A 27,990-nucleotide genomic window follows, 5' to 3' on the forward strand; every position below is an offset into this window, starting at 1 on the left:
AGGCCTGCAATGACGAAACTAAGGACATGTCCTTAGTTTTTACTGGCATGTCTATCACTTTGAATGAGTGATTTTTAAGGGTGATACAAGGATAGTGTGATCTTGAGTCATAGTGAAGGAAGGCACATTATATTACTCAGAGACAGAGTATGAACTGTGTTAAATCTTTAGCCAAATACAATAACATTCAGATGAAAACACAAGTAGATTTATGTACAAAATTCCTCAAAATCCAATAAGTAGGAAAATGTGAATCTGGGGGTTTCAAATACATGTATCAAAAGTAAAAGGTTTTAACAGTATTTTAGATTGCAGCATTAATCCACTTGTCTGTCAAAATGATCAATGCCATGATTACAGTCTTGGATCAAATAATGTACAGTACCACACACACAATCACACACACACACACACACACACACACACACACACACACACACACACACACACACACACACACACACACACACACACACACACACACACACACACACACACACACACACACACACACACACACACACACACACACAGTTAATAAAAGGGCAATGTGGGCCATTGTATCTACTGTAAGAATGTTGCTAAGAAGAAATGGATACTGTAGTAATAGTAATCACATTTATTTATATCTTTGAATTAAGCAAAAACATATGGCCATCTTCCTTCCTTAGATGTACTCTTTCGTGCTTTCATTTGAAGAGAGCAGGGATAAACACAGGGAAATACGTTACATATCCCAGTGATTTGAAACTTACAACATTCATTCTACAACACCGAACCAAAGATAATGAATCAAAGTCCAGTTCCTGGGGAAAATGAGCTGTAGGGAATGCTATGGGGCATCTGCAGTGTTTCATTGTAGATGTGGTTATAACACCCTGGAGAACACGTAACTGTTTTCTGATCAAATGGAATAGATGAACACAAGCATTACAGTAAAGGAGTACTGGTCAGTTGTTTGCTGCCGCTAAATGGAACACATTTTTAATTATCCACTTAAATCCTATATACTTCGATGACCGGAGTCCCCCAGGGGTCTATACTAGGCCCCCAAATGTTTTCCCTCTTCACCGATAATGTCTTTGCCAAAAATAGCAGATCTGCAAGCTCACAGCGCGTCGCAAAGCGACACATTGTGAGCTCGTAGTTTGGCTATTTTCGCTAAATGTTCATGCCAAGAATTGGGACTCTATCGGGTTCAAGTGGTTAACGCTTCTTTTGTGTGTGGGTTTTGTAAGATCTCTACGACTGACGTTTTGTTAAAGAAATATTAGGGAATATTAAGGTCCTCTTCATATGTTTGCAAGCATCTTCTCCTCCGTGCAGTAACCCATCCAAGTAAATGGTGTCAGTGTGTAGTTCTTTGATGGAGTCACTTAACATGACTCCAGACATAGACAAAGAGCCTTAAAGCCATCATGGAATATGCTTCTTTTTTTTTTCCTCCTTCCATTTAGTGAATATTCCGTTCATTAAAAATGGAAAACACTATTATACTGGAGTATCATGATGAGAGTCTTTGAGCTCATATGCAGTGAAATCTCTTTGCCCCAAAACAACATTTGACATTTTTCTATCAGCATGTTAATAACAGCTTAAGAGCAGAGCTTAGTCTCTCTCTCTCTCTCCCTCTCTCTCCCCCTCTCCCTCTCTCCCTCTCTCCCTCTCTCCCTCCCTCTCTCTCTCTCTGCCCCCCCCCTCTCTCTCTGTCTCTCTCGGAAGATTTTCCCGAAGCCGCTATTTATAGTGGTGGTGGATGAGGGTAGGGGGTGGTGGATGGGGGAGGCTGAATAAATCCGTTTTCATCTGGATAACTGGGAGATCACCAGTGGGTTTAAAAGAGCACTGTGTCTCCAGTGGCATCATGATGGCAGAGTGGGTGATCATTACGGGGAATAAAGATCTACAAACAGCCAACAAGGGCTGTGTCTGATAGGCTTGTGTCTTTGATCTTCTCAGTGTCTAGTCCAGGGTGGCCTTGCAGCACATGAAAGGAAGACGGGTGTGTGTGTGTGTGTGTGTGTGGGGCTGGGGGGGGGGGATTCATGCTTGAGCCATGCCTCGAATGTTTTGGATTCAAGTGAGGGGAAAAAAAACAAGCTTAAGGACTTTATTTATTATTATTTATTAAGGGGCCAAGCACGAAGTGCCGTGGTCCCATCTTGATATTGATGGTTTTATTATTCTTCCGCCGTTTTACTCATAATCGCTGTATTAGCCGATCCATGCAGTCGTTTTTTACGAAACTCTGCAATATGGTAAAGGGCTATGTTGAATGGCAAAGACACGAAACCCACAACCATTGGCCAGGTTCAGGTTGCGATAGCAATGAAGTGAAAATACAAACTTTGAACAGAGATATAACTCGTGCCCTGTTTGAGCTTTTGCCATGAAACTCCAATACACATTATGCGTCTCCTCATGCCGAACAACTTTGCCACTCTGACTTTTGACCTCTGACCTTTAGATCTCCCACCATTTTGAATTATATGAAAAAACGTTTAAATCTATGTCCTCTTGGGATTTTTTTGCAAACTGCACGAAAATTCTACACATGAACTTTGGACCTATATCGACAAAAAAAATTACTGATCATTTTGTGAAAATACAAAAGCTTTTAAGATTTCAATGAATATTGCAGTTTTATGAAAATTATTCTTCTGTCCCAAACTAGAAGAATGCAGAGTCACATTTTTATGAGACTTTGCAGTATATCTGAAACCAATCTTGCAATGCAAACTTTGAACAGGCTTAAGTCATGCCTCGTTTGGCCTAAAGCCATGCAACTTGCGTACACATGTGCCTTGACTCATGAGGAACACATCTGTCTCTTTGACTAGTAAGCTCTGCCCTTAGATTTTCCGCCATTTTCAGTAAGACACAGAAAAACACTTAAATCCTTACACCGCCTGCGATTTTTTTGTGATTTCCGTGAACCGTTTTACACACAATCTATGGACCATTATCAAAAATTCCATTTGAAGAGAAGTTTGTATGTGAAAAAATTAAGCCTCCAGGGGGCAATGCATATTGTATAATAAAGAGACTACAATACCCAGAATCCCTCAGTATGCTGCTAAGCTGTTTCCAATGTTAATTTGGTATCTGCATAGGTTCCTTTTCTCTCTTCACAGTTTGGGTCTAGTTCAGGTAGTAGAGTCACTGTCTGTGGGTTAGGGCTAGGGTTAGGGAAAGCATGTAATGCTTTCTCTCAAGTTCAATCCATTCTGTTTCTATGGCTTGTTGCATATATTACATTTTTCACATTTCCTGTTGCATTCCTTGGCCCCCACATCGCTGTTTGCAGCTATATTTATTATCATTATTATTATTAGGGGGTTAATCGCGGCTACTAAGCCTTGGCTTTTAAAGCCAATAAATAGAATGTTATATTAATCAATGTGTTAATGGTACAATTAAGTTGATACAATACCAGCACATCTGCAGTGGTGCATGGGAGGTGGTCTCCCTACTCTTCCATTGAGACATTTACGTAGACCCTGGTGTCGGGTAGGACACATATAGGGGTTTACAAGTACTGCCAGAAGCCCATAATGCAATATCTCTCCTGACAAAGCAGTGGTACTGAGATGGCCTCACGCCGGACACCCGGGTTCAAATCCTGGGTAGGGCATGGAGGTTATGGATTGCAGCTTTAAAATTAAGCCTCATTTAGTGCATCAGTAGTTGGATTTCACTGTGCATTTCCTCGGAGAGAAAACGGTGAATCCAGTAAATAGGATCATACATACTGCAGACTGTGCAGAGCATGTTCTTTGTCCATGGCGCCTGGGTTTGTCTTTCCTGGACATCTGCTGTACATGTTTCACATGCGTTCAATTCAATCTGAGCATTAGATCAACCTTTCCATTATGCAGTAGTCAAATTATCCACTGATTGCTCTTGACGCTGGCTAGCAAATGAACAACATCTTGAGGCATTGTCTTGTGTGGCTCAGCCTATTGTTCTATCTGTCAGTCAGGAGAAAGGCTCTCTGCCTCACGTGGGGGAAACGGAGCACTTTCGAGAATCAGACGTAAGGGAGTCTTGTTGTGTGAGAGAATCGACATGTCCTGTGCCGTAAAAGAAAGATGCCCATAGCTGTTCAGTAATGTGATACAGGATAGGCCATGCGGCGTGTGTCATCATACAAATCATCAGTGTTAAATGAACACAGATGATTTTACTGTGTACAAGAAAGGTGTATTTTACTAAAGAGCCGGAGAGACCCCTGACAAATCGGAATATACGGCTATTCAACACAATGAAAAAAGAAAATCACGTACAACCCCTTTAACTTCAGTTCACAAAACATGTGAAAAGTGAATGTGACGTGGACATGATTGCGCTGGCAAAATAGTTTTATAAGCTGACCCACACATGTTAGTACTGTCTAGATAAATAAATCTTAAAGTCAGTCCTATGCATTCTCTGTAGAGTAGATAAAACACATTAATGTCATCACAGATTTGGAGTTTTCTCTGTGGGTTTCTTTCAGGGAAACTGTTTGTGCTCATGAACACTTCCAGTAGTATCCTGCTTTGACAATGTTACCGCTTCAACCACAGTCGAGAGATTTCAAAAACAGCCGATCTACAACTCACAACCCGTCGCATCGTGGTGCATTGTGGGCTTGTAGATCTGTTATTTAGATATTTTTTTATGTTAAAATTTATGACATAAAAAAAAGTCCCAAAAGTTACAGTACAAACAGGGGCTAATATTGCAATTTATCTTCCGGTGTCACAACGAATGTCAAAAGACATTTCCTCCCTGGGTCTCCCAAACACATGCGCGCCAAGTACGCCAGGCAGTGGTGTAAAGTAACTAAGTACATTTACTCAAGTACTGTACTTAAGTACACTTTTGAGGAATTTTTACTTTACTGGAGTATTTCTAATTTTCAGTACTTTTACTTCTACTCCACTACATCTCTGAGGAAAATATTCTACTTTTACTCCACTACAATTATTTGAAAACTTTAGTTACTAGTTACTTTGCAGATGTAAATTATTACATTATAAAACATACAGTAACCACTATAGCTCTATTTTATACCTAGGCTATTTGAAAATAGCCGATCTACAAGCTCACAACACGTCGCGATGCGACGCGTTGTGAGCTTGTAGATCTGCTATTTTCAAACATTTTAGTACTTTTAATTTTGGTACTTTAAGTACATTTTGATACCAATACTTTTGTACTTTTACTCAAGTACATTTTGAATTCGGGACTTTTACTTGTAACGGAGTACTTCTACATTGCAGTATTGATACTTTTACTTAAGTAAAACATTTGAGTACTTTTTCCACCACTGACGCCAGGCAGTACCAGAGCAAGAATAAATCTGATGAAATATTCATGCGCTCATTACGGTTTTTTCGGGCGACCCATTTCTACGTGCCGCGCAGAAAAAAAATATGTGATTGGCGATTGGATTTTATTGGCAAATGAAATGTGTGTGAAGCGTCCTAATGCACTGTCACCCGCCAAAGGCCTGAGCACTGCAGCAGCTCGGGCCTCGCCGCCTCACATAGAGAAGCCTTTTATTCACTTTGGAACTCAGTCAAGTCACTCAGTAGTCACACTGCATTATGCTCAGCCCCATTGTTCTGTACACTTGGAGGCCATTTTAGTTCCAATTCAGTGGAAGTGAGAATACACAGCTCAACAGTGCCGAATCTGTTCCTTATCCGAAATTATGCATTATTCGTCTTTGTTTGTTTGTAGCTCCGTTTTTGCATATCCTATGTCTTGCTCCATTCAACTTAAAAGGTCTAAGCTAGGCTTTTCCATCTCTTTGGAATTATACTGTTGACTCCATACGGCACAATGCATGGATTATAGGCAGTAATATGCATCGTCTTTTATTTCTCAGACATCTCCCTGTACTCGTCCTTGAACAATGAATATTCTGCCTCCTGTTCAGTTAATTTTCTTACACTCCACTTCTTTTAATGATATTTGTGGTGAGAGGGTGATGTTCAGTTATTTTGGAGACACACACACTGCATCAGAAAAGTCATATTCCATCCAACAGAATATTGAAAATGCACGTTACAGGCATGTGCACATCTTTTCTGTCCACAGCATTCAAAATAATGAAAATTACGTCCCAAAATGTGGGCGTTATGTCAGCAACATAAGCATGCAAATTATAACCATTCTGCCATAATCACGTTTCATACATTACTACACAAAATGTTCACTAATATAACCACATTTATAGCTACAGTTTGTCCATTTATGCCACTGTAATGTGTGCATCTTAATTAAGGGTCAAAAATCCTTTCCACAGGATACCTAAAGCTTTGAGTAATACTTGGCAGACGTTGATAAAGTCATTGGGTATGTTTTGCTGTGTGGAAATTCCTTGAAATAGTTCCCATTTTGGTAGTGAGCACTTAGCAGCTCAAAAACACACCCTCATCATTAATTAATCACGATAACAACCCGGGCCTCTCTGAACGGGTTCCTAGTTTTTAGATATAAAAGTGCATGAGGCGGTAAGGTCAGCGTAGGTCATTTTAGACAGCTTGACAGTCAAGCTGATTGACTGGCTTTGCCTTGTTCAAAGGGCTGCTAAGACAACTTGCATCACACATGGCTGGGCTATTCGGGACCACAAAAATCTATTTTCCAACCATGTCCTACATAAAGTACGACGCAATGAAGGTTAGGGTCCACAACATGTACTTTGCACAAGCCCTTTGCTTTTACGATGATACACTCAATTGTGGAAAAAAAGGGATGCACTATGACTCAGCACGTTGAAGTGACAACGATGTTTACGTTGGCATGCAGTGTCTGAGATGATTAATATACTGAACACATTGTCTCCATTGTTTCTATTCTACTTAACTTACTGCATGCTTCAACATTTAGTAGTGCCTTCTAGACGCCGATGAAATTGTGTTACTACCAGCAGGGGATATGGGTTACTATCATTTTGCAATTTTAATTTGTTTTAATTTAGTTTCAGTGTTTCCCTGTTGATTAAGGATCATTTTCAAATAGCATTTGGTAGTTTCAGTTTATGTACTGTACTTTCATATAATATGTACAGTACATACGTACATAACATTTTAGTATATTCTTAAGGAGTATGTCCACAGTACTCGTTTTGTGTATCTACGTTTGTCTACTAAGTATTGATGGAATGTTAACCTTTTAATAATATGATCTTTATATGGCCCAAACTCAACTGGACAAATACATATAGCATTAATGTTGGGTTAAATAATTTCGGTTGATCTTGTGTGTTTGACACCTGACTGCTTGAATAAGCTCATGATGTAGTAGAGCAATATTACACGAGAGGCCATGGTATATCATGATGATTACTTTTGTTACTATCAATTTGCAGCACGATTCATTCACCCTCAATTATGACCAAAATTGTTCAAACCTAGCTTAGCAGTGGGTTATCATCATAGTGGAGAACTTGACCGTGATGAAATTACTAATTTGCTTACTAGTAACAATGTACTTACTATTACTCATTTACTATTTATAGTGTATAATAATTCCATATAATAAAAAGTCATAGTGCTGAGAAATGTACACCTGTAAACAACCATGTCTCCCAAACTTTGCACTTTCAGACTAAAAGCCTGCGCAAGCAAAAAGGCAGGAACGTTACGTACATTTGTTCGCAGATTTATATGTAGCCGTGTTCCCCACCTGTGATCACTTTTCGGTACATCGCAGACGGTGGTGGATGTGTGCACACACAGCTGAACAAGCGTAATATCCTCTCCTCATCAAGTTCCACAATTAGCCATAAATTGTTGTCACACTGTCACCTACTGCTTGCTTAGCATACAATTTTTCATTCAACTCATTCAGTGTGGCCAAGCGCTGCACATAGAAATAGCAGCAACACAACACATCTGTGGAGCTGATGTAACTATCAATGAGCTCCAAGAAATAGCAAGTTATTTGGAATACCGCAAATTGTATCAAAGAAGAGATGGTCACGTGAATTACACGATTACATGGACAGAAAAAACAAATACCCTAATGCCAGCAAAAACATTATCCTTATAATATTTGACTTGAATTTGTTAGATTCGATAGCTTTCATCTTATGTGAGATATTTAATGTAACAATAGAACCTTTAAAATTATGTGTTGCTCATGTGACAGATTCCAAGCCATAGTATCATTTAATTATTCAGTTTTATACCATGACAATACTTGATTCTGAGGGCATAAAGGTTTTATGGTAACACTTTACTTTAAGGTCGGGTCTATAGTGCATTATTTATAATTGCACTTATAATGCATTATAATGCACTTGTAAGGCTTCATAACACTCGTTATAAATGTTTATTATGCATAACAACATAAACATAACATAAATGCATTATAAACTCAGCGAAACAGAACTACCATACATAGTCAGTTATAAAGTGTATTAATGATTATTTAAGCTAACATCAGCTACAAGCTATCCTTGAAAATAACATTGATTTCGACATAACTTTCAACATTTGTGGGAAACACCAAAACGTACGTTGTGGTAAGAGACTCGCGTTGGTACTCGTTTCTACAGTAGCTCATTACTATGGCTTCTCCCACTTGCTTGGCCTTGGAGTAGTAATGTATGTAGGCTACTAAAGTGTATTCCAATGATGATGAAGATAGTGCCAGCATGACATTTCTATTTAACCACATGAACAATAGCGTCCGTGTTCTGGGCATGTTATAGTAGGCGAACATTCGGTGAATAGCAGATCTACATTGGGCAAAAAGGTTTGGTGTAAAGTGAAAAAAGGAGGGGACCAAGTATAGACCCCTGGGGGACCACGGCCACTTAAGTGGTTAAAGAGCATACTGATCCAAAGTATGAACATTTTTCAACTTGTTTATATTACTTTTTTCTCTGCTAAATGGCCATGGTATAAGTAGGATAATAAACTGTGAGCCATGTCATTATGGATAAGTAATGCACTCTTTGGAGTCAAATAGTAATTAGCCTTCACATCAGGCATTATTATAACCGCAGGGCCTGGAGTTGATTATCCTTTACTTTATCCCTTTAACCTATACCGCACATCCTTCCCTGATATTACCAATGAGACGTTTAAACATTTAAATGTGTATTTGAAATAGAAAATGGGTCTGCATTTCTATAATGCCTTTATCCACAGCACTTTACAATGTGCGTTCGGAGGTGGAAAAAGTACTATGTTTTACTTAAGTAAAAGGATCAATACTGCAATGTAGAAGTACTCTGTTACAAGTAAAAGTCCAGAATTCAAAATTTACTTGAGTAAAAGTACAGAAGTATTGGCATCAAAATGTACTTAAAGTACCAAAAGTAAAAGTACTAAAATATTTAAAAATAGCAGATCTAAAAGCTCACAACGCCGCGTCGCGATGCTATGTAGATCGGCTATTTTCAAATAGCCTAGGTGTAAAAGTGCTGAAGTGGTTCATGTATGTTTCATAATGTAATAATCTGAAAAGTAACTAGTAACTAAAGTTTTCAAATAATTGTAGTGCCGTAAAAGTACAATATTTGCCTCTGAGATGTAGGGGAGTAGAAGTGAAAGTATTGGAATTTGGAAATACTCAAGTAAAGTACAAATACCTCAAAATTTTACTTAAGTACTGTACTTAGTACTTTAGTAAATGTACTTCGTTACTTTCCACCACTGCTCATTCACACACACACACACACACACACACACACACACACACACACACACACACACACACACACACACACACACACCGACAGCAGAGCCAACCATGCATGAAGGCACCAACCTGCTCATAGGCAGCAGTTAGCAGTTCAGTGTCTTGCTCAAGGACACGTTGGCACGGTGCCAGGAGGTGCCGGGGATTGAATCGGAAACCTTCTGGTTCCCACGATCTACAAGCTCACAATGCGTCGCATCGCGACGCATTGTGCAGCTTGTAGATCGGCTATTTTCAAATAGCCTAAGTTTAAATAGGGCTGAAGGGGTTAATGTGTGTTTTGTAATAATAATCAAAATCTAAAAAGTAACTAAAGATTTCAAATAATTGCAGTGGAGTAAAAGTACAATATTTGGATCCGAGAGGTAGTGGAGTAGAAGTTAAAGTATTGGAAATTGGAAATACTCAAGTAAAGTACAAATACCTCAAAATTGTACTTAAGTAAATGTACTTAGTTACTTTACACGACTGCTCCTGAGCCACTGCCACCCTTTATTGTGGAGCCAGGGTCATACCTTTGACATTAGCCTTCATTTAATACCTGTGCAGAGAGAAGAGTGGGGCACACGTTATTGTGTCACGTTTGCATTTGAGGAAAACCTAAATGTACCTAAAGTAAACTTTGTGCATTGTGGTAAATGAAGCCCATATAGGTCTAAAATAATAAATCAAAAGGGAATTACTTTTACAATTGTGCAAAGCACTGCAAGATGGTACAGTAGGGGTGATATAGGATAAAGGAATCAGCATGTCTGGGTTTTTGCCAGAGAACATAATCTAGGTAAGCCTCTCTCATTGGTTGACTGTGGTTCGTCCGTGGCCGGTCAATTCATGTCTGCCACGCTGTGGGCGGGGGGTCCTTACCCACTATGTAACGGGCTGACTACTGTGAGACTTGGATTAGATAGATTAAAGGAACATACTGTACCAGTGTTACTACATGTCATTGTCCATGATTTACCCATACCTAGTGTAACAACCCGAGATTAGAACCTGGAAACGCGTTGGCAACTAAACATACCGCTATAGGCGTTTGGGCTTCAGGATGAAATACTCTGCTACGTTCACCCCCCTTTGACCCGATCCGGGTCATGCATGGCACTGAGTTACCACCCAAGATCCGAACCCGCGGGTCTCCCGCGGAGGCAACCACATACATGTATCTACTGCTAGGCTATGAGGGAATCCGTATATAGACGCTCGACAAATGCACCACGATGGATTCTAACCCAGAACCTTTGCGGTGGTGCTGGGCAGGCACTGTACCACTGCACCAGTCGAGCGGTACACTAGCAACTTTATAATAATAGTCTTTATTCTCCCCAAAGGGATATTTGTCTTCACAAATACTTTATACGGTAGTATGCCAGAGTAGATGTGGTTCTGAAAGTGGGGTCCTGGTACTAGGGTTGTAGTACTTGAGACCGGTCTCGGTCTCGAGACCAGTCTCGAGTCCGCATTTTGATTTACTCGGTCTCGTCTCAGTCTCTGTCATGATTTGACTCGGTCTTGACTCGGTCTCGGACTAAGGGACTCGGGACTCTACCCCCACCGAGTCCACTCGAGTCCAAGTCACTACAATGCAATGACATAATTTTAAACCCATATTATGAGGAGCCCATTCACATTAACATTATAAGAGAGCTGTCTGGTGCTTATGGACAGCTATCAAATAATAATAAAAAAAAAATCTGGTCTCGGTCTCGACTCGGTCTCGCCTCCTGTCGGTCTCGGTCTCGACTTGGACTCGACCCCCTCCCTGGCCTTCCCGACTCGGTCTTGACTCGGACTCGCCGCCCCTCGGACTTGGTCTTGACTTGGACTCGCTTTAGGTTGTCTCGACTACAACCCTACCTGGTACTCGTTGAGGGGACTCAGGGTTCCTTGAGGGGGTTCTAAATTGACACTGTCAGAGTTAAGGTGGGTCTTCATAATTTCATACAGAGTAGATCTATAGTGACCTACTGTGAGAAGCGCAAATTAAACAGATTTTTTGTTTTGCTGCAGTAGCTATATGCCTCCCCACCACAGCCGTAAAGCTCTCCCCACTCTCCACGTTCGAACGCAGTGGACACACCAGGCAAACGTACTCAAATCACACAGGGATGTTTGTTTGGGAATGAAGACGGGGGAAATGATGATAAAGCAGATGTAAATGTTATCCACAACCTGCAAGTATTTATTTAAGCAATCATCTGCGGAAAAAGATCTGATGGAGTTTGGGATTCATCAGGGGGATTAGTCAGGGGATATTAGCAGAAAGATTTCCAATCTTGGAATAAATTCCTTACCAAAAAAAATCTTCACCAATGTGTTTGTAAAGGTGTCTAGTAACACATCTCACAAAGACTGAAATTCAGTTTCCCTAGGAGAATTTTTGACAGCTGCTGAAAGTTGGGGTACCCACCATTTCCCTGCATTTCCATGCAGGGCAAAAAAATCAAATTTTAATTCTGTTTTAAGTAGCATGTGAGGGGTCAAACTAGGGTGTTTTTATGATTCTGAATCCATTGCAAGCATTTGTTTTGCACCAAAACCACTCCTTGGACTAAAAACGGCCATAGCCATCCTTTTCCAGGTATACTTTTTGTGTAAAAAGCCCATTGAGATTGGGCTGTTTTTAGCCCAAGGAGTGGTTTTGGTGCAAAACAAATGCTTGCAATGGATTCAGAATCATAAAAACACCCTAGTTTGACCCCTCACATGCTACTTAAAACAGAATTAAAATTTGATTTTTTTTTGTCCTGCATGGAAATGGTGGGTATACCCCAACTTTCAGCAGCTGTCAAAAATTCTCCTAGGGAAACTAAATTTCAGTCTTTGTGAGATGTGTTACTAGACACCTTTACAAACACATTGGTGAAGATTTTTTTTGGTAAGGAATTTATTCCAAGATTGGAAATCTTTCTGCTAATATCCCCTGACTAGATGGCTGCTTTCTACCTCAAACGATTTCACTGCATGAACCTGATTGTGTGTGTGTGTGTGTGTGTGTGTGTGTGTGTGTGTGTGTGTGTGTGTGTGTGTGTGTGTGTGTGTGTGTGTGTGTGTGTGTGTGTGTGTGTGTGTGTGTGTGTGTGTGTGTGTGTGTGTGTGTGTGTGTGTGTGTGTCATTTTGGATGAATAGAAGTACACAGAACATGAATTAACAGGAGTTATGCTGCTGTGCCTCATGCACATTACGAACTGTGTGTTAATGAGCCTCTCCTGTAATACAGTGGTTCTCAACCTGTGGGTCGGGACAATGTAAGGACTTTTAAGACCTTTTTAGTACCTAAAAAAAGAGAGAGAAAAAAGAAAAGAAGACCATTACAGCATCAAAAGTAATCAACAAACTAACAGGTCAAACATTGGCCAAATTGTCAAATAATATAAGAAAGAGGCAAAAATTGTGTTCCGAGTCGTTGTGAGCAAGGATCTGCTATTTTTAGAGTATAGTCTGTTGATTACTTTTGATGCAGTAATGGTCTTTTTTCTTTTCTTATATTTGAGTAAAAGCAGCAATACCACACAAAAAAAATACTGCCTTTGTACATGTGGCGCACCGCAAAGCGCTGTGAGCTTTTAGCGCGTTTAACCCATTAAGACCTGAGGCGATTCTTAAAAAAAATCTAAATCCTAACAGTTTTTTAAAAAAAATATTAAAAATTATTTTTTCGCGATTTTTCAAAAATAGCAGATCTGCAAGCTCGTAGCGCGGCACTCGGTGCCGCGCTATGAGCTTGTATATCTGCTATTTTTGAATAGCCAAAGACATCTAAAGTGACATAGATGCGTTCCAGGTATTAATGGGTTAAGTATAAAATAGCTTAATTAGTTAATGTATGTTTTGTAATAATAATTTAAATCTGTAAAAGGAACTAGTAAGTAAAGTTTTCAAATAATTGTATTGGAGTAGAAGTATATATAGAAGTATCAGAAAAATGTAAATAGTCAAGTGAAGTAAAAGTACCTCAAAGTTGTACTTAAAGTACAGTACTTGAGTAAATGTACCTGGTTTCTTTCCACCACTGGCAGATTATCATGTAACTCTGTGGTAATGATCAGCAGGCTGCTCCGAATAAATGTTTGAGGGTCAAGGTCACAGTCAAGGTCAAAATTGAGAATGTGGATGGATTGATTTTCATGAAACTTGGTGGGAAGGAGCAGGCTGCCCTGAAGGGATGATTAACTTCTGTGTCAAAAAGGTCAACGGTCAAGGTCATCACCTATTGTAGCTCACGGTGAAATGACATAATTGGCCAAATCTCAGAAATGCACAGACGTAGGACAAGAGATGGTGGTGAGGGTTTGCAGCTTCGGGTGGAATATAATGTATCTTCTGGTTGTATCAATGAATTCAGCAACCGAATTCTGTTTCAAGTGAAGCAAATAGGGTTGTCAATACCTGAAATGTAATGTGCTCTCTCCTGATAGGCTTACATTTTGTCACCTACCTGAAAATGTACTATATTCTGTTTACTAAAGAGCGGGAGAGACCCCTTTGACCGAACAAACGCTCTGTAGCAATGATAACTATCAGAATATAGTACTTTAACCTTTTAACAAAGAATATAATAAAAAAAATACCAAAAATATCACTTACCCTACCTTTAAATTTCTAAGAACAATAAGGCACACCCAGAGGCTATATATGTACAGTTTGCGTCCATTATATTAAGCACTTGAACCCCAGCATCGATATTCTTGGGGAAACTGTAGCCAAAAATATCAGATCTACAAGCTCACAACGTGTCGCGTTGAGACGCATTGTGAGCTTGTAAATCAGCTATGTTTTGGCAAAGAGATTTGTATACGAGCTAGGAGCACGAAAACCCCCCAAAGTTCTGCGTGTTGTGATGCAGACTGCATTGGGAGAAACATAATTTGAGCTGTTAGAACTTGCAAGATGTGTGTCATTGAATTGATTCCCCCAAAAATAAGGAACAAAGTATGACCCTTATCAGTTCAATAAGGGAGACATCTTTTAGTTTACAAATAAGGGACGATTCCGTATTTCAAGGGACGGTTGGCACCCCTAGAAGAAAACCATCAGAAATACCAAATATTTTGGAGGGCCTTCTGGACCTGCATGACCAGATGGTGAGGCGGTGCTATTTTGCCAATTATGTTGTCACATCATTGCAGGGTTTGATCATTTGAAGGATATCAGTGTGTAATGTCTGAAGTGATTCTATTCCAAAATGTAATATTTATTTAATAAAAATCACTTTAGATGCCTCATCCTCAAAGGGAGTAGTCATAAAAACTGTAGATGTCAGGAAATCCCATCATAGTAGAAGTCATAGGTTGGTGGATAGTCTAACACTCTTCAACAAATCAACAATGACAAATTGTACCATGTTTGAATTTTTTATTTAACCCATTAAGACCTGAGGCCGCCCATCTCAAAATATTTTGTTCTAGGGACCCCCCAGAAGCAAAGCACAAATGTTCAAGATTCTTCAAAAAAAGCAGATCTACAAGCTACAAGGCTTGTAGATCTGCGATTTTTGAATAGCCAAAGAAATCTAAAAATGACACAGATGCGTAGTATTATGCAAAATGTCATTTTTGGAATTGTGACACCTTTACATGTATTACATGTAGTTGTACTTCAATAAGATATAAAGTATTGAGCAGAATGGTAACGCCACAGTAAAAATTCTGTGTTTTCAACATGATATTAACACTATTAACACAATTTTGATATTATCAGAGGTATCATATAGTCTACATTGACCCAAAAGGAAATGCAAAACGAACCCAGGTTTAAGCTCATGCTATCAGCAGTGCCACTGTGCGTTTTCATCACCATAACATTAACGCATGCTTTTTTCAGGTAGCATTTACATTTGTAATTGCACGTCTCTGATACAGTATTGTGGTGTGTGTGTGTGTGTGTCCAGTTCTCTATTTTGCAATTTATGAGTTAAACATAAGTGGACCTTCGAAAATCAAAGGAAGGGCCAACGTGTTCCCGTTTTCTTTGACTTCAAAAAGGTTTCTATATGAATACGGACGTAGCAAGTAATGAGATGCTGTGGAGGAGGAAGGCTGCCTGATCTCGTTATTATACAAATTAGATTTGTTTATTGCACACGTATGCATAATTCAATACTAACCGTCATTCCAGATTTTCTGCCATGGTAAAAAATGAAGCCACCCCCCCCCCCCCGTACCACCACCATTCAAGGAGAAAAGAAAGAGGCCTCTTCCGTTATAGGACATTTGCACTAACCTACATTTTGTAACAGGGAAATGTCAACGAATCACGGCTGATATTCACAATTTTGTTTATTTGTAAAAAGAGAAAGACAGGTGCTTTATTTATTTCTTCTTTTTTCTCCCCCAATACACAAAAGTTCTTACATTTATATTGGATTCTTGTTTTTCCATTTATTTGTCAGGATCCTGAACAGAATCTTGACTTTCATCTTCATGAGAGAGAGTAGCCTACCGCATCGTTCTTTATTAGTAGATATAGTGGGCCAGTTTTTTTGCAGTTTGCCAAGTTCTGTTGAAATAATGTACACACCAACATGTTCCATTATAATTCAGGCGTTGTTGTGACATAATTGGGTCCGCGTCTTATCAAACCGTCGTTGTGTGTGTCCAAATAGGTGAATATAAATGAGGCTTGATAACTCTCTCACTTTCAGCCGCACAGTTAATCTGCGTCCCTTCTTTTCACCCCTGCTGGTTTTGGCATGTCAGTAGATGGCAATTACAGTCCAGAGAGACGAGACATTTGCATCAGCATCTAACCGCAAAATGTGGCAAATGAGTCTGTCACTCAAAGATACTGTTTGTGTGATGGGGTGGATGCAAAATTACTTTTTTTTCTTCCCCTCAAGGGGCTTCTGTAACTGTCCCCCTCTGTAGGGCGTGGGGGTGTGTCTTCACACAGTCGTGATGAATGCTGCCTTCAAACCACTGGTTCTCAAAGTGGGGTTCGGGGACCCCCAGGGGTACTGGAGGGAGTTCCGGAGGTCCCCATGCAGCAAAATAATTTCACTTGAGCTGTTGTTTCACCAACTGCAAGTTAACCCAAAGAGAGAATGTACTGTATAAGAATGACAATTTAGACTATAGTTAACTAGTTATTACATCTAATCTACCAGCAACTATCTTCTGGGGTCCCTGGTAAGAAATCTGACCTAATATATATACTCTTTTGGATCCTTGCCATGAAAAGGTTATTCTTAGAACCACTGCTTTGAGGGCCTATACTGTATAGTTTGTCTTATGACAAGCGTTGTGAACTTGTTTATGTGCTATTTTCACAGTTTTAGTGAATGTTTGTAAAACATTTCTCCTACAATTATATGGCCAAAATAGGGATGCCACGTTGAAAGTGGTTAGCAAACCTAAATCCTACCAAATATATTGTGTTATTGCAATTATCATCATCGTCCAAGCACCGATAGCATGGCAGATTTCTATTGGTTTGTTAAGTACAATATAAATTGCAGCTGAAGTAGTGATAATTTATAGGCATTACTGCTAACTCAAACTAAACTGTCATATAGGGCAGAGTAATAGGATAAGCATGACAACGCTGACATCCCAGTATTTACTTGTATCACTTTGAGAGGCATATATGAAAGCTAAATGAATACAGAGAGACTACATTATAAGTAATGAGAACCTAAATAATTCATATTTGAACTTCCAAAGTACATAAACTTACATTATCATGTTAGCACAATTGATGATGAATAAAAATACAGCAGTTTGCATGCATGCTGTCGTCATTAAAGACACTCAAAGACAAAACAAATAAACATCTGTATTCTAGCCCATCCAATATATATGTTAATATAATTCTGGTCTTCAAAGGCACACAGGCATAATATTTTAACAGTGAGAGTTTAATTGGGATCTATATACTGTAGTTCAAGCTGTGGTGGGTAGTGTCCTCTCTCTGTCTGTCTGTCTGTCTGTCTGTGGCAGGAACACAAATATGTCCATATATGGACTGGATATTTGCCCGATGTCAGCGCAAATCCATGCTGTTTGGCAACAATTAACATCAGCGCAAATTGTAGCATGTGATGTCAGGCCAGAGCTCGATCAGAGAGAGAGAGAGCGAGAGCGAGAGTGAGAGAGAGAGAGACTATTTCACTCACGGAATAACCTAGCGGCTAATGCTACATGCCAAAACCTGAACATGCTGATTAACCTGAACCCCAGCAAGCTGATAAGGCGTTTTCTGCTTGTATTCATGTGAAAAGGATGTTGAGGTTGAATCACACATTTATTGTCCTGCAGTGAAACTCACAGGAATTTGAATTCATACACAACAGTGGACAATGTGTAAGGCATTGTTATTGTTATGTAAAGTATTGTGTTTGCAATTTTCACTAATTAATATTGGCTTAATGTGGCACAACCCAATACTATCTAAATCAAAATAATTCATAGATAAGTAATGCAACATTGCAAACCTATTACTGTAGTTATGTTTTTCTTGCGTATGAATTGGTCATTCTGCCCTCCCACTGACTGATGCTGTAGTTGGTTTGTCTTATTGATCCCATTTAGTTGCTGTGCACAGCTACTTTTTTTTGTTGTCTTCCTCAAAGGAATATAACAACTCAATACAGCAAAAATTATGGATGTGTTCCATTACAAACAGGCATACATTGTACTGCATGCAGTAATTCACTGCCTTAGGAAGAATTGCGTGGAAAATCATAATTTCGCTCCACTTTTAAACACAAATGGTATAGCCAGCAGTTGTTGGACTTTTCTATGACAGTATGGATATTGAATTATATTTGATATGGTTGCAAGATTTGTTCACATATTTCACATAATATGGTTGTTTAGTCTGGCCCTCTGTCCAATACTTTGGTCCCAGACAAGATAACTTGAAAACTGCAGGCTTGCCATGTAATTGACAAGCCTGACTGGAGTCTGTCTCATTTCTCTCCAAAAGCCCTTGAATATGATGGAATATGATTAAGGATTACTGTGGTTATAGTAAGCTCACATTTCATATCTCTCACACACATACACACACACACACACACACACACACACACACACACACACACACACACACACACACACACACACACACACACACACACACACACACACACACACACACACACACACACACACACACACACACACACACACACTACAGTAAGAACTCCTGTAACTTTCACTAGACATTAATGTCTACTCTACTGACTCAATCATTATTTTAAGTTTTAGCATTAAATACATGAAAAATAATCCAGCAAACAAACAGGAAACCAGTTATGACACTTTTCAAAGTTTTGTGCATTACATGTCTTAATTCAATTAATTAAAGTTTTTGGAGTGAGGTATTAGTACTAATTTATTTACTGTAGAGTCCAAGTACTGTATAGCTAACTTCTAACACCTAGTAGTATCAATTGCTTTTATAGCATGGTTTTAGCTCATGTGTGTGTGTGTGTGTGTGTGTGTGTGTGTGTGTGTGTGTGTGTGTGTGTGTGTGTGTGTGTGTGTGTGTGTGTGTGTGTGTGTGTGTGTGTGTGTGTGTGTGTGTGTGTGTGTGTGTGTGTGTTTGTGCTTGATTCTCGAGCAAATCTCACAAACCACTGGACCGATCAGCACCAACGGCCAAAGTACCTGAACTATTTTAGTTTTTCACATGTTTTATATTTTCCTAAATATTTAACTCATAATTGAAGTCAAGGGGCTCAGATCGAGTTGAAATCTGTCCAAATGTGGCGTTATAGGCCTACGTCATACAGTAGATGACTGATGTCACAGGCGGGCCACATGAAGTCAGATCTAGTACATTGGAGTACAATAGGACCGATTCACTAAGCTGGTCGTAAATATCAGTGTAAATTTTCTCCAAGCAAAAACCGACGTGCAATTCACAAAGGAGTGTGTAAATCCCTGATATGTGCGGATCACAGTTGCTCCTCATTTTTGCCTGAAGGTCAGAGGCGCGTTCATATGGAAGATCCTTTGCATTGCTCCACGCCCCCATTTAAGACCATAAAGCTGTTTACACTCAAAATATGGGTGTAAACGGCTTTGTGAATCGGGCCTATTGTTCCCATTTAACCATTTATGCCCTATTTTATACTTCCACGTATAACAGTGTCACACAATCTAGCCTTTCGCTAGATAGCTCACAGCGCCTTGCATCACAACACATTGTGAGCTCGTAGATAGCTAAAATAGTTAAAAGACTATTCTGGCTTTTCACTAACTCTTGAAATCTTTTGCACATTTTCTGGTGGTTAAACCCACGCCCTATACAGTATACAGAGGAGAGTGTACAGAAGTCCTGGAAAGAGTGGTTGTAGAAAACATTCAGGGCATATTTGCCAGCAATAGCCCATAGATGGAGACGATATACCTGCAAAGTCGTCATAGAGACCTAAACGTGCCATATGTACGGAGTCTGACATCAGCGAACCCTTCCCAGAAACTCCATGTATAGACATAACCATCACGTCCAGGACTGACGTCATGGTCCCATATTTGGGCATAACTAACATAGGCAGCTCCATATATAGAGACGTCTGACACTATCTGACATCACCATAGTGATGTCAGGACCGCAACCAGCATTATAAGAGGGGCTCAACACCCCTCGGTAGTTCAGTTCCAGCAGCTACTCTGAGAGAGATTCATCACTAACAGGACGAGAAGCATAAAAGAGAATCCAGTTGGTTAGCACAGCCTAAAGCATATTCTCGAAGTGGCCTTGGATCTGGTTAACGAGTCAGTCGATGATGGTTTTTTATAGTGGTTCTTCATACTGACTCCTATGACTCCCCTACTTTATACTGTAGGTATGTAGAACTGAAAGCATATATTCTCAGCTCCTACGGATACCAAACATTAGCCACCATATAATTTTAAAGCGCACCAATAAGTATTATAACCACTATTTCTGCAAACGTATATAATTGGTAATTACTCGTTCTCAGTAAGTATACTCATTACTCATACTTTCTATTTCTCTTGAGTAAATCTTCATCATTCACATATCCCCATTCCGTAGTAAGTATCAATGGCGGCATCAATATTTCACAGCAAGACGAGCAAATCACATTCCACCAAATTATGAAGTCGGCTGCGGGCGAGCCAATCCATTCTGCCGATACAGAAGGCAAATCAAATGTTTAGATGCTCTCTGCAGGATTGCACTGAGGAGAAAGAGGTTTCAGAGCACAGAAGTCATAATGAGATGTGACAGAGGAATCAGAGGCACTTGGGAAATGGGGCCTGGCAGACAAATCAATACTCTACCACCACCATGGTCTAGACTCCAGACTCCGGTTACCATCCCCATATACCCTCCATACTGCTCGTTTAAGCCATTCAATCCGGGAACGCATCTGTGTCATTTTTAGATTTCTTTGGCTATTCAAAAAATAGCAGATCTACAAGCTCGTAGCGCGGCACCGAGTGCCGCGCTACGAGCTTGTAGATCTGCTATTTTTTGAAAAATCGTGGAAAATGTGTGCAAATTTTTTAATATATATATATATACATTTTAAACTCAAATCTTTGTTTCTGGGGGTCCCTGGAACAAAATATTTTGAGATGGGGGGGGTCCGTGGCCGAATACATATCCCTTTGTGTGGTCCTTGACATGAAGAAAGTTGGAGAACCACTGATATTATAGCAACACAAGTTTAAAAAAAAAAAAATCTGTTTGGATTTAGAATCCGGTTAGAAACAGCCAGAAGCAAAGATTTGATTTTAAAACATTTGCAAAAATGTTCACGATTTTTCAAAAAGAAATTGCAGATCTACAAGCTCAGAGCACGGCAAAAAATAATGGTTATAGCTAAAAATCGAAAATGACACAGTATGCGTTCCCAGGATTGAATGGGTTAACAGAGGCAGCAGGGAGACACAGTCTCCATTCTATTGGTCTTTCTCTTCTTTCAATTTACCAGACAGCTCTGAGACATGAGAACAGAATAGAATACTCTGTCATGACACATCAGTACAACAGCATTAAAGTATATGTTCCCTGAGTGAGGCTTGTTCAACGAGCTATACACGTCCTAAGAAGGAAGAACACGATATGCAATGCATTCAATCATTTGTAACAGTACAAAAATTGTTTTTATGTGCATATATTGCTACATAGACAGATCGTTGCTGTCGGGGAGAAAACCTCTTATCGCCATATTCTAATTATTTTTGTGTTTTTTTGTAAATTAATGCCCTACTTGATCATACTACAGCGCCACACAAAAGCATCCAAAGTAGCAGATCCGCAAGCTCGAAACGCGGCGCGAATCGGCGCGTTTCAAGCTTGTAGATCTGCTACCTTTGCTATTTTTGAATTTGAATCCTGAAAAGAAACAGTATTGGACATATGAGGTTTTCACCCGAGAGAGACGAGACGTTATTAGACAGCTAATATACACACGGGTGACAAATTGAAGGAAAAAAACTGATTAAATGAGTCGAGAAACGTAGAAAATGCACATCTGCTTCCATCCTATATGCCAGTGTTGATTTTGACAGCAAATCTTTATTTAGTTTTAGTCATAGTCTTTTGAATGCAATTCCATTTTGTTTTAGTCATATTTTAGTCATCTGAAATGTTTTAGTTTTTGTCTAGTTTTAGTTGACTAAATATCATAAGATTTTAGTCGACTAAATCTACAGTTGATTTAGTCGACTAAAATGTATTTTGGCGGTGCTTTGATGGCGTCGTAATGGCTGATTTTACACTTGGTTGCATGCTGAAAATAGCCGATCTACAAGTTCACAACTGCGACGCGTTGTGAGCTTGTAGATCTGCTATTTTCAGAGCGAATCACCTGAGCGTCTTTTTGTTCTACTGGATCTTTTCTCCACTCGTCCCTCCCTAACATTTTAGTCTAGTTTTTATTTGTCGACGAAATTGTCAATATATTTCGTCATAGTTTTAGTCATCGTAGCTTAGTTTTTATTTCATTTTTATTTCGTTTTCATCAGTGAAAAAAGGTAGTCGACAAACTTTATTTTTTCATAGTTTTAGTCGACGAAATCAACACTGCTATATGCTGCTCTGTAACATGTATAAAGATGCTGAGCAGGCTCCATTGACCTCGAATTTGGATCAAGATGGCAAGAGACAAAGATCTAATATGAAAAAGGGCTCGTTGTCTAGGCACAGATGGCAGTAGCTTCAGTCACAAGGACTGTGGTCCACTCCGCTATAGTGTTTCAGTAGGAACAGTGACTAAAAGTGCCTTTTGATCTATGGAAAAAAGACATCAACAAATAGAGTGGGGAATTATGGTGGAGAGGACACATTTGATGACTCTGATGCCCGTGCATTAGTTCAGTATGTAAGGAAAAACAGAAGAGCCACTCAGGCGACTGAGAATGTCAACGCAGGACGTGATCAGATTGTCAGCAAATACAGTACAGTCCATTGAAGACCACATAGAGATGAATATGTTGTAGTATGGTGGCAGCTAAGGCTGGGGAATATATCGATGTTGTGATACGAGACTAGATATCGCCTGGGATTTGATATCGTAGTATCGTGACATGGTCACATAAGCCTGATTTGATACATTAAAAGTAAACATTTTCTAAAGCAAAGTGATATGGTCAAATGAGTCATCCTTCACCACAGTACAGTCATCATGAATGCTTGCCCCCCCCCCGACAGTGAGGGGGGTCTGGTGGCTCTGTCATGCTGTGGGGGGGCATTTTCCTGGCATGGTTTGTGTCCACTTATCCGCTTAGAGGGAAGGGTCACTACGAATCGATATGAAGTTATTCTGTGTGATCGCCAGGATGAAACATGTCTATCCTGATGGGAGTGGTCTCTTCCAGGATGACAATGCCCATCCACAGGGTATACCGAGGTATCAACAGTGGTGGAAAGTATAAGTACATGCACTTAAGTACTGTACTTAAGTACAATTTTGAGTTACTTTTTACTTTAGTCACTTTACTGGAGTATTTCCAATTTGAAATACTTTTACTTCTACTCCACTACATCTCAAAGGTAAATATTGTACTTTTACTCCACTACAATTATTTGAAAACTTTAGTTACTAGTTACTTTGCAGAAATAAATTACTATATCATAAAACATACATTAACCACTTCAGCATTTGAAAATAGCCGATACAAGCTCATAACGCGACGCATTGTGAGCTTTTCAAAACATTAGTACTTTTACTTTTGGTACTTTAAGTATATTTTGGTGCCAATACTTTTGTACTTTTACTCAAGTAACATTTTGAACACAGGCCTTTATACTTGTAACAGAGTATTTTTTATATTGGTATTGTTACTTTTACTTAAAGGGATATTTCACTTTCAAAAAAACGTTGGGTCATTTTATCGTCTACGTTTTTGTGAGCCCCCCAGACCGTTTTTAAGTTGCTTGATTCAGTATTTAGAAATTTGATATTTATTTTATCAGACACCTATACTTCCTATACAAACCCATTATAACTTCAAACTCCATTTTTAACATGTTAGATTCATCAAAAACACCCGTCCTTGGTTTTGGTGACTCACCCTGCCCTCCTAACTCCTAATACGCGAGGGGGCCGTGTTTTTTCGATAACTTTTTTCATTTATTTTTAATATTTGTTTGGGAAAATGAAAGAAATTATATACAATAAAAAAATGTAATAAAATAAATGAAAAAAGTAATCAAAAAAACACGGCCCCCTCGCATATTACGAGGGCAGGGTGAGTCACCAGAACCAAGGACGGGTGTTTTTGATTCATCTAACATGTTAAAAATGGAGTTTGAAGTTATAATGGGTTTGTATAGGAAGGGGGCGTGTCTGATAAAATGAATATCAAATATCTAAATACTGAATCAAGCAACTTAAAAACGGTCTGGGCGGCTCACAAAAGCCTGAGTAGACGATAAAAAAAAAGTTTTTTTGAAAGTGAAATATACCTTTAAGTAAAATATCTAAATACTTCTTCTTCCACCACTGGGTATCAATGCATGGTGTGATGAGTATGTGAATTGTAGGCCATGGCCTTGCAGTTCCCAGTCCCATTGTGGGACACCTATGGGAGATTTTGGGACGATGTGTTTGACAGCAATCACTACCACCATCCTCTCAACATGAAATGTGGGAATACCTTTTTTTGAGTTCAGGAGACTTATATCATTGACGCTGTATACTGACAACTCGTATTGGCCCAATACTTTAAAGAGGTGGTGCCATGGTTTTGCACTTTTTCTGTTTTTCATGTGTCTATGAGGTTGATAGAACTTCATTAAGCCCCCTGGTGGTGTTTTTATGGTGTTTTATGTCTTCTCTGACAATTTTGAGTTTCTTCCTGGAGGCTAAAACCTTGAGGGTCAAACGTGCCAATAGAAAAACGGCACTTTAATGACACAGTAAAATTATACCCCTCATTATCATAACACAACAGGTGTGGGCATGAGGAGGAGGAGGGACTAGGACAGGTGGGTGGCGCTAAGGTGGTGGTGGAGGTGCTAAGGTGAGAACCAGGTATACTTAATGAACTGGAGGCGTGTCCACATAAAAGCAATTTTAACACTTTATGTACACTTTTTTGAAAAAAATCTTCCTCCTATTATAACCATAATACCTGATGATTATGTTTTAGGGGGGGGGGGGGATCACTGAAAATCACGGCACCCCGTCTTTAAGAAGACGCTTTACGTATATGTGGGTTTCCTTTAATTCGTCACATGTCTGAAGATCCACATTGCTGTCGGGCAGAAACCTATTATCTCCGTATTTTTACCGTTGATGTTTTTTCGTCAATTAATGCCCTACTTCTTCACACTACAGTGTCTCACAAAAGTATCAAAAATAGAGCTGAGCTTGTAGATCGGATATTTTTGAATTTCAATCCTGAAAAGTAACAGTTCTGGACTTATATATAGTTTCACCCAACATCAACGATATCAAAGAAAACAGTAGGCTATTGCTATATTTATACAAGCGCACTTAGCGCACACACTTCATCATACTGATGAGTTTAAGCTTTGTGAAACCCAGCATTGCATAGGGTTTAAATTTAGCTGACATACTGTAGCGTGCGGTGAATGGGAGATGCACTGCGTTCTCCTAAATTACTGCTCTTATCTTGTAATTATGGAATATTGCATTTTCCTCTTAAGTTTCTCCTCTCCTTTCTTTATCTTTTGTTTAATGTTGTCTTTATCTTTTGTGTAACTCCATTGGTACTCAATGAATCCCTCGGGCAAAAATAGACCAGAATGTGTGCTGTTATTATGGCTGTGGACTGCACTATAGCAGTAGCTATATGAAGTAGGCCTATACAGTATGAAGGTGAGAGTTATACATTCAATAGAAGATGATAACCCTTAAATGAGCATAATCATCCGGCCTTCAGGACTGTTGTTATTATAGTTATCCAGTGGTGGAAAGTAACTAAGTACATTTACTTAAGTACTGTACTTAAGTACAATTTTGAGGTATTTGTACTTTACTTGAGTATTTCCAATTTCCAATACTTTTACTTCTACTCCACTACATCTCAGAGGCAAATATTGTACTTTTACTCCACTACAATTATTTGAAAACTTTAGTTACTAGTTACTTTTCAGATATAAATTATGATATAATGAAACATACATTAACCACTTTAGCCCTATTTTATACCTAGGCTATTTGAAAATAGCAGATCTACAAGCTCACAACGCGTCGCATCGCGACGCGTTGTGAGCTTGTAGATCGGCTATTTTCAAATATTTAGTACTTCTACTTTTAGTACTTTAAGTACATTTTGATGCCAATACTTTTGTACTTTTACTCAAGTACATTTTTAATTCTGGACTTTTATTTGTAACAGAGTATTTTCATAATGCAGTATTGGTACTTTTACTTAAGTAAAGAATTTGAGTACTTTTTCCACCACTGTAGTTATCCTTAGGCATTAGGCATTTTATGCTTTGTTTCAAATAGTACAGTGTAAAGACACAGGAAACCAAGGGCAGAGAGGGTAGAGACATGCTAGACAAGATGGGGGTCGGATTGGAACCCTCCCCACGCTCACAGGGAGCATGTGGTCTGTGGTTGAGCCAACACAGGCATCCTAAAAATGTGATGCTCTACAAGAAAAGTTTGTTTTTATAATTGCAATTATTTCCTCATCCAAACATCTTGAAATATGAAAGTGGTTCTTAAATACTTATTTATTTACTACTAACTATAACGTCACAACAGAAGCACAACGAAAAATTCAATGAAAACAAGCTCAGACACGAGTTTCATTCATAGCCCAACACACAGCGGTGTGTAAATCGTTGTAGGAAAGCCTTTGAACCGGGCACTTCACTAATTGACCGGAAAAAGCTGTCATCTACATTTGACTTGGAAATACACACAAATTCTAACATTGTTGACTTTGAATGGCAACTACCACACACACACACACACACACACACACACACACACACACACACACACACACACACACACACACACACACACACACACACACACACACACACACACACACACACACACACACACACACACACACACACACACACACACACACACGCGACTGGTGGAATATTCACACGCCAAACAAATAGCCATATTTACTGTAGTGCTAAACTGGAAAAGGCTAAGGCAAATCAAATGGCATCCCATCCACCACCATGGTCTGACCATGCATTGTTGCCAGATTTTGCGAGGGAAATAAGCAACCAGGTCTATGAAAGCAAGCCCAAAAGAAGCAACTTATGTATAGGCCACATGAGCAACCTATGTGCATCGGCTATTTGAAAATAGCCGATCTACAAGCTCACAATGCTCACGGCGCGTTGTGAGCTTGAAGATCAGATATTTTCAAACACATCTTGAAAAGAAAAGCGATACATTTTTGAATACATTTTTGAATACATTTTTTAATACATTTTTTAATACATTTTTGAATACATTTTTGAATACATTTTTGAATACATTTTTGAATACATTTTTGAATACATTTTTGAATATTTTTTCAAACATTTTAACAACACAAATCTGGTACGAGGCTCCTTGGCACAAACATATTTAGATGGGCACTTTACAAACAAGCCCAAAAAAAACACAACCCGCAACAACCGTTCCAATAATGTACAAGCAACCTTACAGAAAAACTAAGTCCAAAGTCGCTTATAATAAGCAGACATGGCAACAGCACTGTCTGTGACACCATCTAGCAGACACAGTGGACACCATCCAGCATCCACCATCCTCCTCAACGCTGTGGAAGCTGAAGCTCCCCCCGGGGGCGACAGACAGCAGCATTAGGTCCCTCGTTATTATAGTCCTGTGTGAGGTCAACCCAATGATT

General features: G+C 39.3%; 1 protein-coding gene across 1 annotated transcript in view; it reads left to right on the forward strand.

The window, feature by feature from the left end:
- Positions 1 to 27,990, forward strand: part of adgrb3 (adhesion G protein-coupled receptor B3) — a gene marked incomplete at its 5' end in the record, with an annotated part of 241,112 nt that overhangs the window by 1,197 nt on the left and 211,925 nt on the right.

Source organism: Gymnoscopelus braueri (assembly GCF_963280865.1).
Source record: "Gymnoscopelus braueri genome assembly, chromosome: 14".
Classification (NCBI taxonomy): domain Eukaryota; kingdom Metazoa; phylum Chordata; class Actinopteri; order Myctophiformes; family Myctophidae; genus Gymnoscopelus; species Gymnoscopelus braueri.